The 23,590-nt window shown below is 43.7% G+C and overlaps 1 pseudogene; it reads right to left on the reverse strand.

Moving 5' to 3' along the window:
* Positions 1–19,404: 19,404 nt before the first annotated feature.
* Positions 19,405–22,891, reverse strand: LOC136549662 (FBD-associated F-box protein At1g66310-like; annotated as a pseudogene).
* Between the last annotated feature and the right edge of the window lie 699 nt (positions 22,892–23,590).

Genomic DNA, 23,590 nt, shown 5'->3' on the forward strand with positions numbered 1-23,590 from the left:
GGGGGCGGTGCGCTTCGGTGCACCCGTGGCGGTGGCGCGGGCCACAGGTACGTCGGACACGCCTGCTGCTTAGGTGAGCGCGGCGGCCTTCGCGTCCCTGGGATGCTGCCGGGTCTGGGCCAACGTAGAGGAAGCGGTGGCTGCAGCGCCTCCTAGCTCTTCGCACGCGCCTCCATTGGGGGCCGTAGGAGAGATGGCGAGCAGAGAGGTGGCCGTCGAGGAGGCCGCTGACTGAGAGGTGGCCATCCAGGAGGCTGCGGACCGAGCGGTGGCCTTCTAGGAGGCTACGGACCGAGAGGTGGCCGTCGAGGGGGCGGTGGCCAGCGCAGTGGTCGTCGGAGCGGATGCGGTTGTCGCAGAACTGACCAATTTATAAGAGTACAAGTATAATGGCAGCCCACAAGTGGTCGCACTGTCATACTTGAACCCATATAAACTCGGTAGTCCGTCGAGTACCACAACGGGTCTCGATAAACGATTTACAACAACCAAGATCGTACATGATTCAACATACATGCCACATATTACATAAAGTTCACAGATACATTTCATCATCAGAGTACGAATAAAAGTTATTACAAACCGAGTTTGATAGATAAAGCGGAAGCAATTAAGTTCGAAAATAAAGTTTCCAACATAGTTTGATACAGTGCCAAATAGGATCACGGTCCACAAAAGCAAGGATAGGAATTAATAAAGAAGCATGCCCAAGGCTTACTCCTCATCCACGGCGGGATAGAAGCAACTCTTGCAATAACCATGATACACAGTGCCATCTGCAACAATGGGAAATAAAACCCTGAGTACGAGAAGGTACTCAGCTAGACTTACCCATCATGAACCAGAAATAAAATGACTCCAAGGATTATGCAAGGCTGTATAAGTGGACGTAACTAGACAACATTTTGCGTAAAAGGCAATTGACTCATTTTACAATTATGATTCCTTTATCAAGTTAATTATAACTATCCATTTCTAGATTAGCAACTATCCTATGCCAAACATGTGGTATATCAATTTAAAAGTATACAATAGTAACTATAGCAGGTATTGTACTTCCATATTCATCCGAACCATCATGTTCCATAACACAGTTACTATGATGTTGGGACTAGCCAAGTTTCTCACTATCCGGGAGAGATGGCGATTCGAATCGATTTCAACCAGCTGGGAATTTATTCCTAACACAAACCCAGGTCTACCAACCATGATAGCCTTAGGTCACCTTTGGTACAACTCAGGTACACATTTCGTGGGTCCGTACCGTGCCGCATAATCTGGAACACCAGATGCCAAGACGTTCAGGCCTAGCCTGCCCTTGGGCTCAGTCTGATTGTTCCCCGGAAGGAGCGCACAATAGAATGGGTCCCGGCCTAAGTTGAATTACTCGGCTTCGTGGTCAGAACGAGTTATCCGGCCAACTAAGTGAGAGGCATGCGTTCAATCTTGTCAGAAGCGCCAACAACGGTACGATCCTTAATCGACACAGACGGGGATAGATCCACACCCAAGACCTCCATGTCTTGTTACTTCTCTATCGACATCCCGCCCGGTCTCGATTTTCTTTTACCCTATGGTTCTGTTCCATGATAGCAAATATAGCCAACCGTGCTCTGGTATCCACCTATGTCTCGTAGGTGATAGGACATCACCCGACTTCTACCGGTCTAAGCATGGCTAAGCATATATTCGATCCTGGACCTATACCGGTTAAAGGTGTAATATCTGGACAAGGAATTTATATGCATCAAGTGGTTACATTCAACTCTTATAACCTAATGCGTCAATCATAAGTACTTAAGTAAACATTTGTAAAAAACTGGGAGACTTAGAATGCTCTGGGGCTTGCCTTTCAGAAAAGAAGTAGGGCAGTGGTCAGGACACTCTAGAAGATCTTCAGGATTCTGCTCCACGCCTTCGGGAGCTGCGGCTTGCGGATTCTCCTGCTGGTCCCCTTCCTCTGCTTCTTCGAATTCTAACAACGTTATCTCTTCCTCCGATCCTAGATGCATGAATATGGCATAAGTATTACGAATGCATATATGTTAACAAGTGCATCATGTTTATTGAGTAGGTGCATATCTCTTCTCGATTATTTAATTACTACTTCCACAATGCATCTACTATATCACAAAACAGCAGCTATTTGTTTCACTTATAACTAGAGTTCTACTAATCCAAATGCAGTGATCCTAGATTTTCTGGAAAGCTTATCAAATTATCTACAACTTTATTATTAACCATTTTTACAGTAAACATCATCCCTATCATGCAACTTATAAAACTACAGAATCTATCTAGAATCCTTTTAAATTTGCATTTTAAAGCAACGATACTTCTACTTTATGTAATCACCCAAAATTTGACAACATAAAGTCTACCAACAGTTTAAGCATACCAAATACATTTAAGATAATATAATGGTAAAGCCCAAACTATTTATTTAAATGCCTTTATTATTTTACTTAGATATTTAGGTTAAATAATAAACATATACCAGATGTACCTCATAAATTCTCAAAAATTTACAGTGCCTTACTAATGCTATCAAAGGACTACTGTAAAAGTTTTATGCCATTTTATTCAATAAAACACTCTATACCAAAATGACAAGACAGAAAGGCTTACAATAGCAAAAATAGAAAACCCTAGTGAAAAGTGTCAAGCAACAGATTTCTTATTTTTCTTAGCATCCTTATGGTACTAGGATTACCTCCAACAAATTTCATGAATTTGGATTCATAATTAATTTTTAAAAATTCATACAAGGATTAACTATTTATAAAAGAAAAATCTATAACTATAAATCTACACATGCACTAATCTTCAAATTTTTACCAGAGTTCATACATGATAAGAATAGCTTACCACAAAAATTTCATAATTTTTGGAGCACAGGAACACTAGATATAAAATAAACAAATTTGCATGCATTCAAAAACACATTTCAAATCTCTATTTAAATCTCCAAAAATTTCTACTATAAATGTCAAGAATATATTTTTCCTAAATACTACCCTTCCTAAGGATCATAACCAAATTTATTTCCCAATTTTTGAAGCTACCAAACTGAACATATAAAAATCACAAAAGAATTCAAAAACTAGAATCAAATGAGCTAGCTTTCAACTATAGTGTCGCTGACCGATGGGACCCGTCAATCAGGGGACCCCACATGTCATTGAGACGAAAATAGAGCCGGCGGCGCTACTCTACTGGCGCGGCCAGAGCTCAACGGCGGTGAGTTCACCGGCGGTGACATCTTCACCGCGTGACCTACATGACCTAGCGCACCGGTTGAGCTACACAGTGGGACCTCTCGTCGGTGCTAGCAACAGCGGCGGCGCTCATGGCGGAACGGAGGTGCGGGCCAACGGCGAGACGCCGGTGGAAGCTATGGCGGCTCCAACTAAGGCTTGGACGAGCATCTCTAGACCATGGCGAACCTATATCACAAGCTATCACAGCCAATGGTTGCTGAGAAGATGTTGATGCGGTTGCGGTGGCGAATGGGTGGCTCAGCGCTGGCTGGAGCTAGCTATGGCGACGGCGGAGGTGCGGGCCGAGCTCGGCTATCGCTGCGGTGAGGAAGGAGGAGCAGAAATTGGAAATGAGGCACGGGATGGATCGGGCGGGCGCTGGCGGTGTTAAAGCCGTGCTCTGGCTCGTCACTGCCGCACTGGACAGAACGCCGGTGACACGCGGCCAGCCACGACATCCACGCGGCGCGCGGACTCTGTTCCGGTCGGCCACTGAATCCACCGATTCAGTCGGTTCAGAACCCGAACGGGATGCCTGACAGCCGGTTTTCTTGACGATGCAGCTGCTAATCCGTGGCTCCAACTCGTAAACCGTCTTACAACAATCATAGCCCTATGTACCAGCTAAAATTTTCATTCAGTGAACTCGTGCTAAATCACGACTAAGACTGAGTAAAATCACCCCCAAAGTCAACCTATCAGTCGGTCAGTGAACATGACTTAGAAAATTTTTGTTAAGTCATGAGATGTTGATTTTTCTGATTCTTATGATACTAATTCAAGCATGTTAGAAGCTAAATCAGTCAATGACCCAAAAATAAAAGTTGTTCCTTATGTCAAATACTACAACTTTGCTTTAGTGATCTCCTCCATGCAAGGTCTCTAACACCTAGTTCAAACTTGGTCAAACATATCACATTTAAATGATGGTATACATCAAAGCATGGCTTAATGACCTTTTTACCCCTAACCATGAATATCAAAGTTGTTCATAATGATATTCTAAATATGTTTAAGCAATTTGCAAGGTCATTCAATCATTTCATGTAGTAGTCACTCATAGGGCTAGCTAGTGTAATCACATGAAGCTTAAGTGTTGGTTCATGAAATGTGACCATTAACAAAGTCCTATTTGCTAACCTAGGTGTTGCTATATGTTTGTGTGACTCACATCCACCAAGTACCTGTGTCCACTCATGATCATATGCATAGACACATGGAGACATGAAATAACGAGAAAAGTTGCATATGTTTAAGAAACATGCGATAACAAGCAAACGTTGCAGATGTTTCAATCCAATGTTTCAATGGTAAATGCTTGTTTATGAATGCTTGATGATCATGCTCATGTTATGCAAGTCAAGTTATGCAAGGCTAACACCTAAGGTGTTACAGCCCCTCCCCCTTATAAAAATCTCCTCCCGAGATTTGCAAGACCTACCATTCTTAGAAAAAGGCGGGATAAACTTCTCGTAAATAATCTTCTCTTTCCCACGTAGCATCTTGTTCACTATGATTGTTCCACATCACCTTATAGAACTTAATAATCTTACTCCACGTTACTCTCTCCATCTCCTCTAATACTCAAATTGGCTTTTCTTCATAGGTCAAATCCGATTGAAGCTGCACGCTGGTGGGTGCAATAGCTTCTTTAGGTACTCGAAGACATTTCTTCAACTGAGAAACATGGAACACATCAAATATTGCACTCATCTCTGGTGGAAGTTGTAACTTATACGCAACATTTCCTTTTCGTTCCAGAATTTTGTATGACCCTACATATCTTGGTGAGAGCTTCTTTTTCATCTCAAATCTTTTCACACCTTTCATGGGTGATACTCTCAAGTATACATAGTCACCCACTTCAAAAGTTAGTGGTCTTCTTCTTCTATCGGCATAACTCTTTTGTCTTGATTGAGCTGCCTTCATATGTTGTTGGATGATACGTACTTGCTCTTCGGCTTCATTGACAAAGTCAATACCAAAGTATCTCCTTTCACTGGGCTCAATCCAATTCAATGGAGTTCTACATTTTCTGCCATACAAGGCTTCAAATGGAGCCATCTTGATACTCGCTTGATAACTGTTGTTATAGGAGAATTCAGCTAAAGGTAACCATTTCTCCCATGAACCCTTTGAAGATATAACACAAGCTCTAAGTAAATCTTCTAGGATTTGGTTCACTCGCTCGGTCTGTCCTGAAGTTTGCGGATGGTATGCCCAAAGCCTGGTGTAAGTGCTCCTAGAAATGAGCTATGAACTGTGGTCCTCGATCTGAGATTATAGTCCTGGGTACTCCATGTAGTCTCACGATCTGGGAAACATATATCTCAGCGTATTTTCCAACTATATACCGTGTGTTCACGGGTATAAAGTGTGCTGACTTGGTGAGACGATCAACAATAACCCATATTGAATCATGACCTTGTGGCATCATTGGAAGGCCTATGATAAAGTCAATGCTAATTTCCTCCCATTTCCATCCTGGAATAGGCAAGGGCTGAAGTAGTCCGGCAGATTTCATATGGACAGCTTTTACTCTACTGCAGTTATCACACCTAGCAACATAGGCTGTGATCTCTTTCTTCATCTTAGTCCACCAAAAACGGGTTTTCAAATCTTGATACATCTTACTACTACCCGGATGGATAGACAATTTGGACGAGTGAGCTTCATTTAAAATTTGATTCCTTAGCTCATGGTCTTTTGGTACCACAAGTCGGTCCTCAAACCATAATACACCTCTTTCGTCCAATCTAAAATGTTTGGTTTCCTGCTCTTGCATTTTTCTCTTGATGTGACTTATTCCTACATCTGTCTGCTGTAGCTCTATGATTTTGCTCTCAAGTGAACAACTGATCGTGATATTGTGTAGTACAGCAGGATGTAACAAGTTGAATCCACCTTTCAACAATGCTTCCACAGTGTTGCAATGGGACTTTTGACTAAGTACATCGGCTACTACATTAGCTTTACCCGGATGGTAATGCACTTCTAAATTGTAGTCCTTAATCAATTCCAACCATCTTCGTTGTCTTATGTTTAGCTCTGGTTGGGTAAAGATATACTCGAGACTTTTGTGGTCAGTATATATATGACATACATTGCCCAACAAATAATGTCTCCATATCTTTAATGCGTGAACAACTGCTGCAAGTTCTAAATCATGTGTAGGGTAGTTGACTTCATGTTTCCTCAATTGCCGAGAAGCATATGCAATAACTCTCCCTTCTTGCATAAGCACGCATCCCAAACCTATGCCTGATGCATCACAAAATACATCGAAAGGCTTTTCAATGTCTGGTTGTGCCAGCACAGGTGCTGTAGTCAACAAAGTTCTGAGGGTGTGAAAAGCTGCTTCACATTCTGGTGTCCAATTGTACTTCTCATCTTTCTGAAGTAGTCTGGTCATAGGCTTAGCTATCTTTAAGAAATCTGGAATGAAACGATGATAATATCCTGCTAACCCTAGAAAACTCTGAACTTCATGAACCGAAGTTGGGGCTTTCCAATCCATGACCTCTTGTACTTTTGATGGGTCTACTGAGATTCCATCTCTTGATAAGATGTGACCTAAGAAAGGTACTTTGCTCATCCAAAATTCACACTTGCTAAATTTTGCATATAGCTTATGCTCCCTCAATCTGGATAGGACAATCCTTAGATGCTCTTCATGATCTGACTCATTTTCTGAATAAATCAATATATCATCTATAAACACGACAACAAACTTGTCAAGTTCGGGCATGAATACCGAGTTCATCAGGTACATGAAGTAGGCTGGAGCATTTGTTAGTCCGAAAGACATAACCAAATACTCGTATAAGCCATACCTAGTAGAGAAAGTAGTTTTAGGTATATCCTCCGGTCTGATCTTTATCTGATGGTAGCCTGATCTCAAGTCAATTTTGGAGAATACCTTTGCCTTCGCTAGCTGATCGAACAAAATGTCGATGCGGGGCAACGGATATTTGTTCTTGATGGTCACAGCATTGAGTGGCATGTAATCTACACACATTATCAATGATTTGTCCTTCTTTTTCACAAACAAGGCTGGACATCCCCACGGAGATGAGCTAGGTTGGATAAGACCCTTGTCCAATAGATCTTGTAATTGAACCTTAAGTTCCGCTAACTCATTGGGTGGCATTCTATAGGGCCTTCTTGATATGGGTGCCTGAAAGGTCCTAATGGCTAGAGGGGGGGTGAATAGCCTAATAAAATTTTTACAACAACACTTAACAAAGTGGTTAGACAATTATGAGGCGAAGCGAGTGTTGCGCTAGCCTACTTAAAATGCAAGCCACCTACCACAATTCTAGTTTAGATAGTGTCAATTCACACAATAGCAAAGACACTATTCTATGTTAGTGTGCTCTCAAAGACTAACTAAAGAGCCACACCAACCAAGCAAGCAAGCTCTCACAACTAGCTACACTAAAGAGCTTGTCAACTAGTTTGCGATAAAGTAAAGAGAGTGATTAGGATAGTTATACCGCCGTGTAGATGAGGTACCAATCAATCACAAAGATGAATAACAATGATGACCAATCACCTCGGAATCAATGATGAACACAATGATTTTTACCGAGGTTCACTTGCTTGCCGGCAAGCTAGTCCTCGTTGTGGCGATTCACTCACTTGGAGGTTCACGCGCTAATTGGCTTCACACGCCAAACCCTCAATAGGGTGCCGCACAACCAACACAAGATGAGGATCACACAAGCCACGAGCAATCCACTAGAGTACCTTTTGGCGCTCCACCGGGGAAAGGTCAAGAACCCCTCACAATCACCACGATTAGAGCCGGAGACAATCAGCACCTCCGCTCGACGATCCTCGCTGCTCCAAGCCATCTAGGTGGCGGCAACCACCAAGAGTAACAAGCGAAATCCGCAGCGAAACACGATCACTAAGTGCCTCTAGATGCAATCACTCAAGCAATGCACTTGGATCACTCCCAATCTCACTATGATGATGAATCAATGATGTAGATGAGTGGGAGTCCTTTGGCTAGGCTCACAAGGTTGCTATGTCAATGAAAATGTGCAAGAGATCTCCCTTGAGCCGGCCATGGGGCTATAAATAGAGCCCCAATCAAATAGAGCCGTTATACCCCTTCACTGGGCAAAATGCGCTCTGACCGAACGCTCCAGTCATACTGACCGGACGCTGGCCCTCAGCGTCCGGTCGCCCGATGGACGCCACGTGTCATCGCCTTCAAATGCTGTTTGTCAGATTCCAACGGCTACGAAGCTAACCGGACGCTCCGGTCAAAACTGACCGGACACTGAAGCCCCAGCGTCCGGTCGTTTCCAGTAAGCTCCCCGAGGCATGTTTTTTCGACCGGACGCGTCCGGTCCACCTTGACCGGACGCAGACTAGCGTCCGGTGCTTAACCCTACCCACTGTGTCGTCTGACAGCTCGACCGGACGCAGCCCTTCAGCGTCCGGTCGCTGAGTGACCCAGCGTCCGGTCAGTAGACCGACGCCAGCATCAATTCGATCAACTCCATTTCAACTCTAACTTCTTCACCCTTGCTCCAATGTGCCAACCACCAAGAATTTTGCATCCGGCGCAATAAAAAATAGACATTTCATTTTTCCAAAAGCGCCGAATCCCGCCTCGCAAGCTTGGCAGGAGGGAGAGAGGGACCCAAACCCATCTCAACCCTACAAACACCTTGTGCACATGTGTTAGCATATTTTCACAAATATTTTCAAGGATGTTAGCACTCCACTAGATCCTAAATGCATATGCAATGAGTTAGAGCATCTAGTGGCACTTTGATAATCGCATTCCGATACGAGTTTCACCCCTCTTAATAGTACGGCTATCAAACCTAAATGTGATCACACTCTCTAAGTGTCTTGATCACTTAAAACAAAATAGCTCCTATGGTTTATACCTTTGCCTTGAGCTTTTTGTTTTTCTCTTTCTTCATTTCAAGTTTAAGCCCTTGATCATCGCCATGCCATCACCATTGTCATGCTATGATCTTCATTAGCTTCTCTACTTGAAGTGTGCTACCTATGTCATGATCACTTGATAAACTAGGTTAGCACTTAGGGTTTCATCAATTCACCAAAATCAAACTAGAGCTTTCAGTGCCGTACCTGGCACTAACTCGATCTTAAATTCCACGTCCCTATCCGGTGGTAGACCTGGTAATTCCTCTGGAAATACATTCGGAAACTCACAAACCACTAGGATATCACAAAGTGTGGTGGTTTGGATAGCATAAGCTAAATGTTGGAGTTTGAAATTGCGGGAGAGTGGTACTAGAAAAGCATTCCCTCCCGTGGGTTCCCTCAACATAATAGTACGGGTGCTAGTGTCAATAAGAACACCATGATCCTTCATCCAATTCATGCCTAAGATTACACTTATCGATAACCCAGGCAATATTATCAAATCTATTGTGTACTCCCTCCCTTGTATAGAGATAAGTACATTTTTTACTATCTTTTTGGTAGTAATAGTTCCCCCTGCTGAACTTATATTATAACCCCCTTTGCTTACTTCAATTATTTCTTGATCATGTCTAGATGCAAATGCTTGACTCATAAATGAATGAGAAGCTCCCGAATCAAATAAAACAACAGCGGGATGCTTGTTGACGAGAAACATACCAGCCGTGACAACTTCTCCAGCGGGCACTTCCTCAACAGCGGTATAATGCACGTATCCCGGATGTGCCCTTGCATTCGCCTGCCTCTGATTGTTCTGATTCTGGTTGCCATTTTTCTTAGGGTGGGGGCATTCCTTGGACCAATGACCCAGTTGGTTGTAGTTGAAACATGGTTGATTATTTCTGAATCCGGTGGAGCTGTCCTGACTGCCATTTCCTTTTGACAAGGCAATAGTGAACGCCTTACGGAATGGTTTCTGTGGCCTGTTATTCTGAGCTTTAGGTGGTGGAGGCCTAAACTTGGGTGCAGGTGGATGGAATTGTGGCCTAGCTGTGATAGGCACTTTTGATTGGAAAGATCCGAAGGCACCGGCCTCATATGCCCTCTTGCGACCCTTAGCAACTGCATGCATGTTGTTGTGGTTTTCTTGGGTCAAGGCATCACTAATAAACTCATTGTACGTGGCACACCTAGAATTGGCCATGGTCTTCATCAGTTTGGTACCCAGACCTCGCTTGAAACTCTCTATCTTTTTCTCTTCAGTATCCACAAAACCTGGAGCATATCTGGACAGGTTGTTGAATGTGTGCATATATTCTGTGAGTGTCTTCGTTCCTTGAGTGAGCCTCATAAATTCGGCCGCTTTCATGCGCATTAGGCCCGGGGGAATATGATGTCCCCTAAAAGCCAGCTTGAACTGTTCCTAGGTCACTCACGCATTAGCAGGCAAAGACGACAGGAAATGTGTCCACTAGATCCCTGCTGGTCCTTGCAGCTGATGAGAAGCATACTCAGCTTTCAGATGCTCTGTGACCCTCAGCAGATGAAATTTCTGCTCAATGGTATTTAGCCACTTGTCAGCCTGCTGTGGTTCCTCAGCCACCTTGAAGATTGGAGGCTTCGTATTCAGAAACTCCTTGAATGTACTGTGCTGATTTGGCTTGGCCCCTGGTTGATGTGGGTGGCCACGAGCGGTGTTTTGCGCGATGAGGTGCAAAGCTTCCTCCATTGTCCTCTAGCTCCCCAAGAACTGGGTAAAGAACTCCTGAGTGGATGGCGGTGGTGGGGGTGGCAAGTCATCATGGTTGCCATCCTGGCTGCCACCAGCTCCAGCACGTGTGCGCGTCATCTGCGAAGTTGCAATAATAAGCTATTATTGGTTGATGTCAAGAGATTGCAGATGAATTATGTACTCATGCCAAACTGAAATTACTGGAGAAAATTCTCAAAATCATAATAAAAACAGAGGCATAACAATTCATTCTCGCAACATGACCTCCCCAATTTGACCACTTATCGCGCTCATAACGCATGCAAATTTAAATCATGATTACCAACAAAGGACTGGAATCGCATTGATGTTCAACCAAACGTGCGATAGTCGTGCGATTAACGACATTACATGATAGTCGGATTACTAATGCCAAATTTGAACTACAGGTCCATTACATGAATAAAGGTGATACATTAGCCCTTCCACTAAGTACTAAGCAATCTAATCCTCATCATGATCACTATCGAGGTCAGACGTAGGATCATCTCCTTCTTCAGGCTCCACTTCTTCCTCTTCCTCGTCCTCCTCTAGATCCATCTCTGTGGCTCTAGGCGGAACATAAGGGTGGAGCTGGTTATTCAGCAGATGAACCTCTTCATGTAGGTTATCGTTGTATTCTTCCGCATTGGCCAGCTGCTGCTCCAGCTCAAACTGTCGAGCTCTCAAAACATCTTCCCTGGACCAGGCTACATTCCTCTGGTGAGTTAACCGAGCCATCTCTACATTGAGCCTCTCAATCTCAACGTCGTGCTCCCTCTGAAGCTGACGTCGGTCCTCGCGGGCATGACCAAGAGCACCGGACACACGTCTGAGGCTACCTTCTACTCCATCTAACACCTTCATCACTGCGAACATGGCGCTCATGGTAGAGTTATCACTGTTCTGCCCTTCTACTGCACCAATCTCCAAAGATCTTCCTCTTGCCTACTGCCATGAGTCAATGGAGGGGTTACCCCTTGGAAAGACTCCAACCAAAGCGGCTACTAGCTCCTAAGGAAAATGATCCATGATATCCCTCAGTATCCCAAAGGCTGCCCTGCCAGCTGCTTCTTCAGTAGTCCTGCCAGTTGACTCATAACATCAACCTGTCCACTCAGAACCGTCACCTTAGGGACGAACAATGGCCTCCACAGTAACCAAGAGACCTTCTCCCAACTGCTCATTCACCTAGAAGTAGCGGGGTTTCATTCTATCAGGATAGCCTACATAGCTGAGCACTCTCCACAAGAGTGTAGGCATCCCAAACTCTCCAAGAAACGTATGGCGTTGATAGGTATGTGGAGCAAGCTGACGGCTGAGAGCTCTGCCTCCGGTGGACTTGCGAGCGGTCTGCTTTGTGCGTGCCATCTGCACCATTAACATGTACCACTTGGTGAGACAATGCCATAATGGATAAGAGTTACATAACCGAGTAAGAATTTTATAAGGGGAGGAACAATTTAATTATGTGAATGGTAATTATCATGATGCATGCTCGTTCCGTACGTCCTCACAAACTTAGGAAAAATTTGTTTCTAACGGTAGACACGGTGGCATACATACGTTCTCTCATATATAGCGTAACTAGTCGAGCTACACGTTTCGTTGTTAGTGTACCTGTATAAGATTTCATTTCAACCCTAAACCCATAATGAAATATGTAGAATGTAATTGTAAATACTTCCATATATGTATACCCATACATATACTTCCGTATCAATCTACCCGACAATAATTTAAACCCACAATTAAATATGTACCATATACACATGCAAGCATGCATACATAGCCGTACCAAAGCTAACTCTTCCCGACCGCACGCTCACATCTTGCGGTCATACACTCATCATCTTACCTTGGCATAGAGGCATTTGATCCATACATTACCACTTAAGTGAATGGCATCCATACTATAGCACGCCGTATGGACGACGAAGTAAAAACCCCCATGTTAGTACTTAAATAGCCACCTAACAGTCCTTAATTTGGGCATAAGGAAAGTGATCATTGGCACACTTTAGATTTCAAATACCTATTAATATAACTATTAGTTGCTAGAGAAGGGTTTTTGGAAAACAAAAAATTTTGTTTTAATTACACATGTGACAATTAACGTTGAATCTTGCTCTGATACCAGCTATCGCAGAACCGACCAATTTATAAGAGTATAAGTACAATGGCAGCCCGCAAGCGGTCGCACTGTCATACTTGAACCCATATAAACCTGGTAGTCCATCGAGTACCACGACGGGTCTCGATAAATGATTTACAACAACCAAGATCGTACATGATTCAACATATATGCCACATATTACATAAAGTTCACAGATACATTCTATCATCAGAGTACGAATAAAAGTTATTACAAACTGAGTTTGATAGATAAAGCGGAAGCAATTAAGTTCGAAAATAAAGTTTCCAACATAGCTTGATACAGTGCCAAATAGGATCACGGTCCACAAAAGCAAGGATAGGAATTAATAAAGAAGCCTGCCCAAGGCTTACTCTTCATCCACGGCGGGATAGAAGCAACTCTTGCAATAACCATGATACACAGTGTCATCTGCAACAATGGGAAATAAAACCCTGAGTACGAGAAGGTACTCAGCTAGACTTACTCGTCATGAACCAGAAATAAAATAACTCCAAGGATAATGCAATGCTGTATAAGTGGACGTAACTTGACAACATTTTGCGTAAAAGGCAATTGACTCATTGTACAATTACGATTCCTTTATCAAGTTAATTATAACTATCCATTTCTAGATTAGCAACTATCCTATGCCAAACATGTGGTTTATCAATTTAAAAGCATACAATAGTAACTATAGCAGGTATTGTACTTCCATATTCATCCGAACCATCATGTTCCATAACACAGTTACTACGATGTTGGGACTAGCCAAGTTTCTCACTATCCGGGAGAGACGACGATTCGAATCGATTTCAACCAGCTGGGAATTTATTCCTAACACAAACCCAGGTCTACCAGCCACGATAGCCTTAGGTCACCTTTGGTACAACTTAGGTACACATTTCGCGGGTCCGTACCGCGCCACACAATTTGGAACACCAGATGCCAGGACGTTCAGGCCTAGCCTGCCCTTGGGCTCAGTCTGATCATTCCCTAGAAGGAGCGCACAACAGAACGGGTCCCGGTCTGAGTTGAATTACTCGGCTTCGCGGTCAGAATGAGTTATCCGGCCAGCTAAGTGAGAGGCATGCGTTCAATCTTGTCAGAAGCGCCAACAACGGTACGGTCCTTAATCGACACAGACGGGGATAGATCCACACCCAAGACCTCCATGTCTTATTGCTTCTCTATCGACATCCTACCCGGTCTCGATTTTCTTTTACCCCATGGTTCTGTTCCACGATAGAAAATATAGCCAACCATGCTCTGGTATCCACCTATGTCTCGCAGGTGACAGGACATCACCCGACTTCTACCGGTCTAAGCATGGCTAAGCATATATTCGATCCTGGATCTATACCGGTTAAAGGTGTAATATCTGGACAAGAAATTTATATGCATCAAGTGGTTCCATTCAACTCTTATAACCTAATGCATCAATCATAAGTACTTAAATAAACATTTATAAAAAAACTGAGAGACTTAGAATGCTCCGGGGCTTGCCTTTTAGAAAAGAAGTAGGGCGGTAGTCAGGACACTCCGGAAGATCTTTAGGATTCTGCTCCACGCCTTCCGGAGCTGCGGCTTGCGGATTCTCCTGCTGGTCCCCTTCCTCTGCTTCTTCGAATTCCAGCAACGTTATCTCTTCCTCCGATCCTAGATGCATGAATATGGCATAAGTATTACGAACACATATATATTAACAAGTGCATCATGTTTATTGAGTAGGTGCATATCTCTTCTCGATTATTTAATTACTACTTCCACAATGCATCTACTATATCACAAAACAGCAGCTATTTGTTTCACTCATAACTAGAGTTCTACTAATCCAAATGCAGTGATCCTAGACTTTCTGGAAAGCTTATCAAATTATCTACAACTTTATTATTAACCATTTTTACAGCAAACATCATCCCTATCATGCAACTTATCAAACTACAGAATGTGTCTGGAATCCTTTTAAATTTGCATTTTAAAGCAACGATATTTCTACTTCATGTAATCACTCAAAATTTGACAACATAAAGTCTACCAACAGTTTAAGCATACCAAATACATTTAAGATAATATAATGGTAAAGCCCAAACTATTTATTTAAATACCTTTATTATTTTACTTAGATATTTAGGTTAAATAATAAACATATACCAGATGTACCTCATAAATTCTCAAAAATTTACAATGCCTTACTAATGCTATCAAAGGACTACTGTAAAAGTTTCATGCCATTTTATTCAATAAAACACTCTATACCAAAATGACAAGACAGAAAGGCTTACAATAGCAAAAATAGAAAACCCTAGTGAAAAGTGTCAAGCAACAGATTTCCTATTTTTCTTAGCATCCTTATGGTACTAGGATTACCTCCAACAAATTTTATGAATTTGGATTCATAATTAATTTATAAAAATTCATACAAGGATTAACTATTTATAAAAGAAAAATCTATAACTATAAATCTACACATACACTGATCTTCAAATTTTTACCAGAGTTCATACATGACAAGAATAGCTTACCACAAAAATTTCATAATTTTTTGGAGCACAGGAACTCTAGATATAAAATAAACAAATTTGCATGTATTCAAAAACACATTTCAAATCTCTATTTAAATCTCCAAAAATTTCTACTGTAAATGTCAAGAATATATTTTTCCTAAATACTACCCTTCCTAAGGATCATAACCAAATTTATTTTCCAATTTTTGAAGCTACCAAACTGAAGATATAAAAATCACAAAAGAATTCAAAAACTGGAATCAAATGAGCTAGCTTTCAACTACAGTGTCGCTGACCGGTGGGACCCGTCAGTCAGGGGACCCCACATGTCATTGAGACGAAAACAGAGCTGGCGGCGCTACTCTACTGGCGCGGCCAGAGCTCAACGGCGGTGAGTTCGCCGGTGGTGACATCTTCACCGCGTGACCTACGTGACCTAGCGCACCAGTTGAGCTACACGGTGGGACCTCTCGTCGGTGCTAGCAACAGCGGCGGCGCTCATGGCAGAACGGAGGTGCGGGCCAATGGCGAGACGCCGGTGGAAGCTATGGCGGCTCCAACTAAGGCTTGGACGAGCATCTCTAGACCATGGCGAACCTATATCACAAGCTGTCACAGCCAATGGTGGACGGAGGCGACGTGGCCACGGTGACGGGGCTAGCGGCGGAGCTCCGACGAGGCGTTGTGCGCTGCGGTGGCATACCAAGTTGGAACAGCGGGCAATGGGGGACGCAGGGAGTTGCTGGGAAGACGTTGATGCGGTTGCGGTGGCGAATGGGCGGCTCAGCGCTGGCTGGAGCTGGCTATGGCGACGGCGGAGGTGCGGGCCGAGCTCGGCTGTCGCTGCGGCGAGGAAGGAGGAGCAGAAATTGGAAATAAGGCGCGGGATGGATCGGGCGGGCGCTGGCGGTGTTAAAGCCGCGCTCTGGCTCGTCACTGCCGCACTAAACAGAACGCCGGCGACACGCGGCCAGCCGCGACGTCCACGCGGCGCGCGGACTCTGTTCCGGTCGGCCACTGAATCCACCGATTCAGTCGGTTCAGAACCCGAACGGGACGCCTGACAGCCAGTTTTCTTGACGATGCAACTGCTAATCCGTGGCTCCAACTCGTAAACCGTCTTAACAACAATCATAGCCCTATGTACTAGCTAAAATTTTCATTCAGTGAACTCGTGCTAAATCGTGACTGAGACTGAGTAAAATCACCCCCAAAGTCAGCCTGTCAGTCAGTCAGTGAACATGACTTAGAAATTTTTTGTTAACTCATGAGATGTTGATTTTTCTGATTCTTGTGATACTAATTCAGGCATGTTAGAAGCTAAATCAGTCAATGACCCAAAAATAAAAGTTGTTCCTTATGTCAAATACTACGACTTTGCTTTAGTGATCTCCTCCATGCAAGGTCTCTAACACCTAGTTCAAACTTGGTCAAACATGTCACATTTAAATGATGATATACATCAAAGCATGGCTTAATGACCTTTTTACCCCTAACCATGAATATTAAAGTTGTTCATAATGATATTATAAACATGTTTAAGCAATTTGCAAGGTCATTCAATCATTTCATGTAATAGTCACTCATAGGGCTAGCTAGTGTAATCACATGAAGCTTAAGTGTTGGTTCATGAAATGTGACCATTAACAAAGTCCTATTTGCTAACCTAGGTGTTGCTATATGTTTGTGTGACTCACATCCACCAAGTACCTGTGTCCACTCATGATCATGTGCATAGACATATGGAGACATGAAATAACGAGAAAAGTTGCATATGTTTAAGAAACATGCGATAACAAGCAAACGTTGCAGATGTTTCAATCCAATGTTTCAATGGTAAATGCTTGTTTATGAATGCTTGATGATCATGCTCATGTTATGCAAGTCAAGTTATGCAAGGCTAACACCCGAGGTGTTACAGCGGTGCTCCGAGAGGTAGCAGTGGCGGGTGCTGCGTCTCCTGGACCATCATCCTCGTCCTCCATGGCAGGAGGCAGGGGCGGCCGTGGTGGGCCGAAGCCGGCGGTTGCCATCGGAGCGGACGCCTTCGCGGGGGAGGCGGCGGACGAAGCGGTAACCGTCGGGGAGGTGGCGGTGGTTTCGATCCCCAAGGGAGAGGAGGCTCGCGATCGTGACAGCGATGAGATTTTGTGGGGTCCACCGACGATGAGACCGCTGTAAAATCGCCGCGCTCCGGCTAGGCTCGGGTGATCCTGGCGGTTCAGATTCGCTCCAATTCCGGTGACGCTTGGATGGGTGGGGATGGGGATCGGGATTGGGATTAGATAAGGAGATATTATATCCTAGCCCTCCGTTCTTTATATCTCATTTAATCTTAGCTATTCATTCATTTGTCTATTTCTATCCCATCCCCTGTGTCCTAATATCCAGCACCTTGGATTGGAGGGGGAATCAAATTCCTGCCAATGCAAGCCAAATAACCCTCGAGAGAATTCCTTATTTGACACTGGGAAAATGAGTCGTTCCTTTCTTGGTCCTGAAATTTTATTCATTCCCTATTTGACACTCACTTCAACTTTCATCCCTAATTTGACACTACCGTCAAATCCGTTAGCTAACGGTGTTAACTGGCTGTTAAAAAGACGTTTTTGCCCCTAGAAAAAAAAGCGGCGAAGCAAATTTGAGAGGAAAAAAAACCCGCGCCCGCCTCTGATGCATGCGCCCAGCTGCAAAAAAAAAAGCACAGGTTTTTTTTCCTCTCAAATTTGCTTCGCCGCTTTTTTCTAGGGGCAAAAATGTCTTTTTAACAGTCAGTTAACACCGTTAGCTAACGGATTTGACGGTAGTGTCAAATTAGGGATAAAAGTTAAAGTGAGTGTCAAATAGGGAACGAAAAAATTTCAGAACAAAAAAAAAACGACTCATTTTTCCAGTGTCAAATAAGGAATTCTCTCGTAACCCTCTCCCCGGGCGAACGCCAGAGGCGGCACGGACCTTGCTGCTGGGTGGAGGGGGATTCAGGATTCTCATGTGGATTACAGAAGCAAAAGCTAAGGCTGTTGATAGTGGATCTGGGGAGCAGAGGCTGGATTGGAGCTGAGATGGAGCACACGCACTTGGGTCGGAGCAGAGCAATCAGGTGGCCGAGCTATGGACAAGGCTGCACTCGCACATGCTGGAGCTCTCTAGCTGTGCGTCTTGGACTCTTGTTCAGCACAAGGACGTCTACCAGTGCTGTTGCTGGCCAAGACCTGTATGAGCATGTCTATGGTGTTCTGATGAGGTATTTCTTTTTGGACTAATTGGATTATAGAAATATGTGATTTATATGTGCTGGCCTGCAGTTTATGGTGTCTATGGTGTGTGCTGGCCTGCAGTTTCAAATATTACTGTTACTTATAGAAATATGTGATTAATATGTGCTCAGATGATAGCTTGGTTCAATTTATGTCTGCTTGTGCTTTTTTTTTGGGGGGGGGGGGGGGGGGGGGGGGGGGGGCGGGGGCAAATGAATTCACCCTGAAGCTTATCTCATTGAACAATCTGCTCTTGTTTGGCATGTTTTGTGTTGCTGCCAAGCTGTAATTGTACATTGTACTCTATATATTATATCTCCTCTATATCATTTTGTAAGCGTCTGAACAATCTATTCATCGACTATTTGGCTTTGGCATGTCTTTGTGTGCCCTTTAATGCTGCCGAAACGTGGCAAAAAGGAATCAGGGCGCATGACAAGCAGAATCGTATATAACTATGGTGAGTAGTTCAATTTGTGTAACTACTCAATGTCATATGAAGGAAATGGAGGAATAAATAACTATTATCATTTTTTCATAAATTTTATTGTTCTTATGGAAACATATAAAGTCACTTGGTTGTTTTAAGTTGTGTCTGAAATGTTGCCGCACGGGCACGCTAATAGTGTTACAAGGACCAATATATATTTTTTTACATAGATTTGATTCATCACATGCCCAGATGATAGAAATACAACTAAAGAATAGCTGTGCCTGCACATCATTCGACCTCTCGCACAGGGTCACTAAAGAATTCCTACAGAATATTAACTTCCGTGCCAGGCAAGATTTTTCCATTAAGCTTACTTCTAACAGAAGCTCGACTAGCCAAGAAATCTGAAGCCGTACAGCTACAAAGACCCAACTTCTTTCTTGGATCTATAATTAAAATCCTTAGGGCAGGGGCACTTTCCACGATATGTGCTAGAAATTCAAGTTGTCCCATAATCCGATTAAACCCTGTAATATGCACTTTCCTTAGATAATTATATGGATGAGGCGGAAGACTCCGCGGAGTTCCCCATCCCACACCATACAAGCAAGATGCATCAAACTGCAAGAATTCAATGAAAAAGTATGGTCAGTGTACTTATCATTAAAGATATGTTTATTCTGATGTCAAATTTCATTATCAGTAATTGAAGTTTAAGGGCGTATTTATTAAAAATTTGAACTTAACGAGACAAGTAGTCTACGAGCAAAGTTTACACTTTAAGCATCAGTGAAGTTCATAATGGGTGACGTGTCTGTACAAACGTGAAGTACATAGCTATGACAATCAACAAGTACAACCCTCCATGAGACTGATAAGCATGCAAACAATCTACATGTAAAATGACAAGCTAACAGCAAGTTACAATATCGGATGGGACCTATTTGTATTAAACTCCCAATTACATAGGCACAATACTTCATTATTGGCCTCTCACCACAAGTCTCCAAACTAGACATGACATTACATGAATTAGCATAGTGTTCCACTAGAAAGAAAGGTACGGAAGCAAATCTCCTATGTTTAACTAAGAAATAACTAATAAATATGATATATTCATATGCATGAGATCACTGCTGGCAGAGTGCAACCCAGAAAGAGTACTTACATGCACCTCAAGCTCCTCAATTAAAGGGGTAACAGCCGTAAAAATCTCAGCTGGGAAAATCTACCAATGTTTTCCAGTAATAAGGGCATCTGGACGATAGAAAACTGTCAGATCAAAACTAAAAAGTGAGTTAAAGATTCATAATATGTTGCAACAACATACCTCTAATGGTAGATAATTAGTCTGCAAGGTGAAGTTTTGCACACCTGGGAGCACACTTGGAAGTACACTTAGGACATACTCAAAAGTGATACCGTACAAATAAAGTTCTGCTGTTTCTAGTTTTTTAACTTCGCCAAGGTCAATAGGTAATTGCACCCCATGGTATACAAAAGTCTTGAGATTCTTTGCATGTAATTCTACCTTTTTAATGCTGCAATACGCAATGCGCAAGTACAGCAAACGGGACAATGGCTGTTTTACCTTTAATTCATCATTCACAATGCATCTAATGAAGCTCAACCACTCAAGATTAGCACAACCTGACAGCATGTCATCAAGATCCATTTCAGACGCATCAAATAGATGCAGATCAAGCTTCCGCAGGTTTGGGAAACCTCTAAACAGGGGACGTGGTCTGAAGGATACGCAGCTAAGCTTAATATGTTGTATCCGAGATATGGATGCACCATCGAACAATTCAATGGGAAACATGTACCTATCCTTGACACCCACAAATTTAGCTGGTGCTAAATCCAGAACTAGATTCTTCACAAGTGATGACACAGCAAAACTAATCCAATTGTTCAGATGATCAACTAATATGCTCTCAAATTCAAATTTGACCTCAAGTTCTTCAACCACCTTGCCACGAAGCTGTTGCAACACCGTATTAACACCATCAATGAATTCCTTGGTGTAGTTTGGTTTGTTGCAGAAATATCGAGGTCGGCCAAATATTGTAATGCCATCAAGCCTTAGTTTGGAAGAAATTGCCCACATATGCCTCCACTTACTTGACAGCACACTGGTCCGAACAACCTCGTTGAGCTGCAATTTTGAAAACACCCTGTCTATCACATCCTGCAGCAAAGCAATGATGTCCCATCAACCCCATCCCAAGTTTGGAAATTTAATTTACTCTCAACATCATATTTAAAGAAGAAAGTTTGTAGCATACCTCCGGCAGGTCTTCAAGTTTAATATTTGGTCGCCGTGTTCCATGAGTTGATTGTGCACTTCTGCATGTAAGGTTGTTTCCTTTCCCTATGCTGCACAAGACAACGGCAGAACTTCCATTAGTCTGATGTCATCACAATAAGATAGCTGAGCAGTCAGGACTGATAGATAATAGAAACTAAAAATGCCATGAGATGAACTATGACAAAGTATGTCAACAATCTGAAAATGCCATAGTAACTCCTTAGTTGAGCCCTGAAAACATGACAAACTTATGACTGACTTGGAAGTGAATATTTTCTCCACTAATAAACAACTGATGTTAATGGCATATATACTCAAGTTCTTATACTTTGACCACTATTATAGAAAAAGTTTTTAGAAGTAGATTCGCTATCAGAAGTCCTTCCGGTTTGTCTCATAGCTTATTTAGTTAAAACAAAATTCTCTTATGGGTAGTATTCCTTCTAGATGAAAATCGAACATCTGGCCTTGGATCTGTATCCTCTGCTATCAGGTCACAACTCACAACAGAGCACAAGTACCTTTTTGTTTGGTACTTATGCGTCTGAGGGATATAAGAGGATCTGATTTAATTATGTATTATCTAATGGTGTCTTAGTCTTTTCCTGAAACCATCTTGATAAACAAATTTAATAAAAAAAAAAGGTTTGAAATAACCACCCTTTATTCAGTCAAAAACACCAAAAATCCTGACCAAAGGTCGCAGCTAAGGCCATGAGGGGGCCCCCAAATGAAACCAGCAAAAATTCATGCAAATACAGTATCATTTGACTTCCCCCTATTGCTACTTTGCGAGGATAAGGTCGTCTGTTCAGATCTATCAAAACGAACAACTAACAATCACTTGGAGTAACACGTGGCCAGTTGCGAGATACCGACCTGACAGGACGGCCGTCGCCGACACGTACCAAAACGCTGCCGGTTCGGTCGAGAGTACGGCCGGCAGGGCAGATACCCGCAGGGCCGCCAACGCCGCCGTCCACAATCTCGGCTATCCCGCCGAGATTGCCGGACGCACCGCGACGGCAGCTGCCGGCGGTGCCAAAAGAGCCCGCCGCAGGGGCGAGCGCGCAGGCCACGCGACCGAGAACGCTGCTGACGCCTTTCAGAGCTCTCCATATGGGGTCCGGATCTACGCCGTCGTGGCCCTCCGCCGCCTTCGCCGTGCGGAGCGGCGTAACCGCCATGGTTCCCGACTGCGGAGCGGCGTGCCGTGCGGATTAATTTGGGAAAGTTTATGGGTCGTTTCGTGTTCGGCTCCGGACAGGCGATATTATTGACTGGTGAGCCCTATGTAGTGTAGCACCGATACGTACGTCGGGGTGGTCTCGTTTCCCGTATCGGATACGTAGGCCGTGTTTGATTGCTGGCCGTCGGCCTGGCCGAGCCCGTGGGCAGCAATATGTTGTGTTTGATTTGCTGGGTCCACAGGTTCGCCGCTGGCTCTCAGAAAACGGAATCCAGGTTCGTTTTCCGACTGGCTTTAGCGTGCGCACGCTCCAGTCACCTCCCGGTGGCGTGCTGCGGGAGCTGCGTGTTCTGGGGCGTGGCGTTCGTGGTGGCGCGGAACCCGGCGGCGGTGGGGGAGCTGCGCGGGACCGTCGCACCCTACGTAGCACTGGTATTATAACCATGTCCGAAAAAAAAAAAACAAAATGCGCATAAAACATTTTAGTAACGTCGGGTTCATTAACCTAGGTCCTCAATGGACCCGCTTCCCTACAAATACTCGGCCCAGTAGAACGGCATAGCGACAACTCTCGCCTCCTGAGCCAGCCCAGATACATAATGACAGGCCAGGACAACGATCCGATCCCCGACCGGAAGGCCTGACCAAAGTAGGACCACGGTCCGACTCCGACCTCCTTTTCCGACCAGGGATACACCAGACCTCTGCTCGCGGCTCTTCCTCAACCGACACGGTTGGGGCCAACTGGGAATGACCGACCAAGGACGCCCGCTCGGTGAAGGCCCAGGGATCAGGCGGAGCAGATAAGGTAAGGCACTCAAGTCAACCGTAATATA

The sequence above is a fragment of the Miscanthus floridulus genome, chromosome 4 (assembly GCF_019320115.1).
Source record: "Miscanthus floridulus cultivar M001 chromosome 4, ASM1932011v1, whole genome shotgun sequence".
Taxonomy (NCBI): Eukaryota; Viridiplantae; Streptophyta; class Magnoliopsida; order Poales; family Poaceae; genus Miscanthus; species Miscanthus floridulus.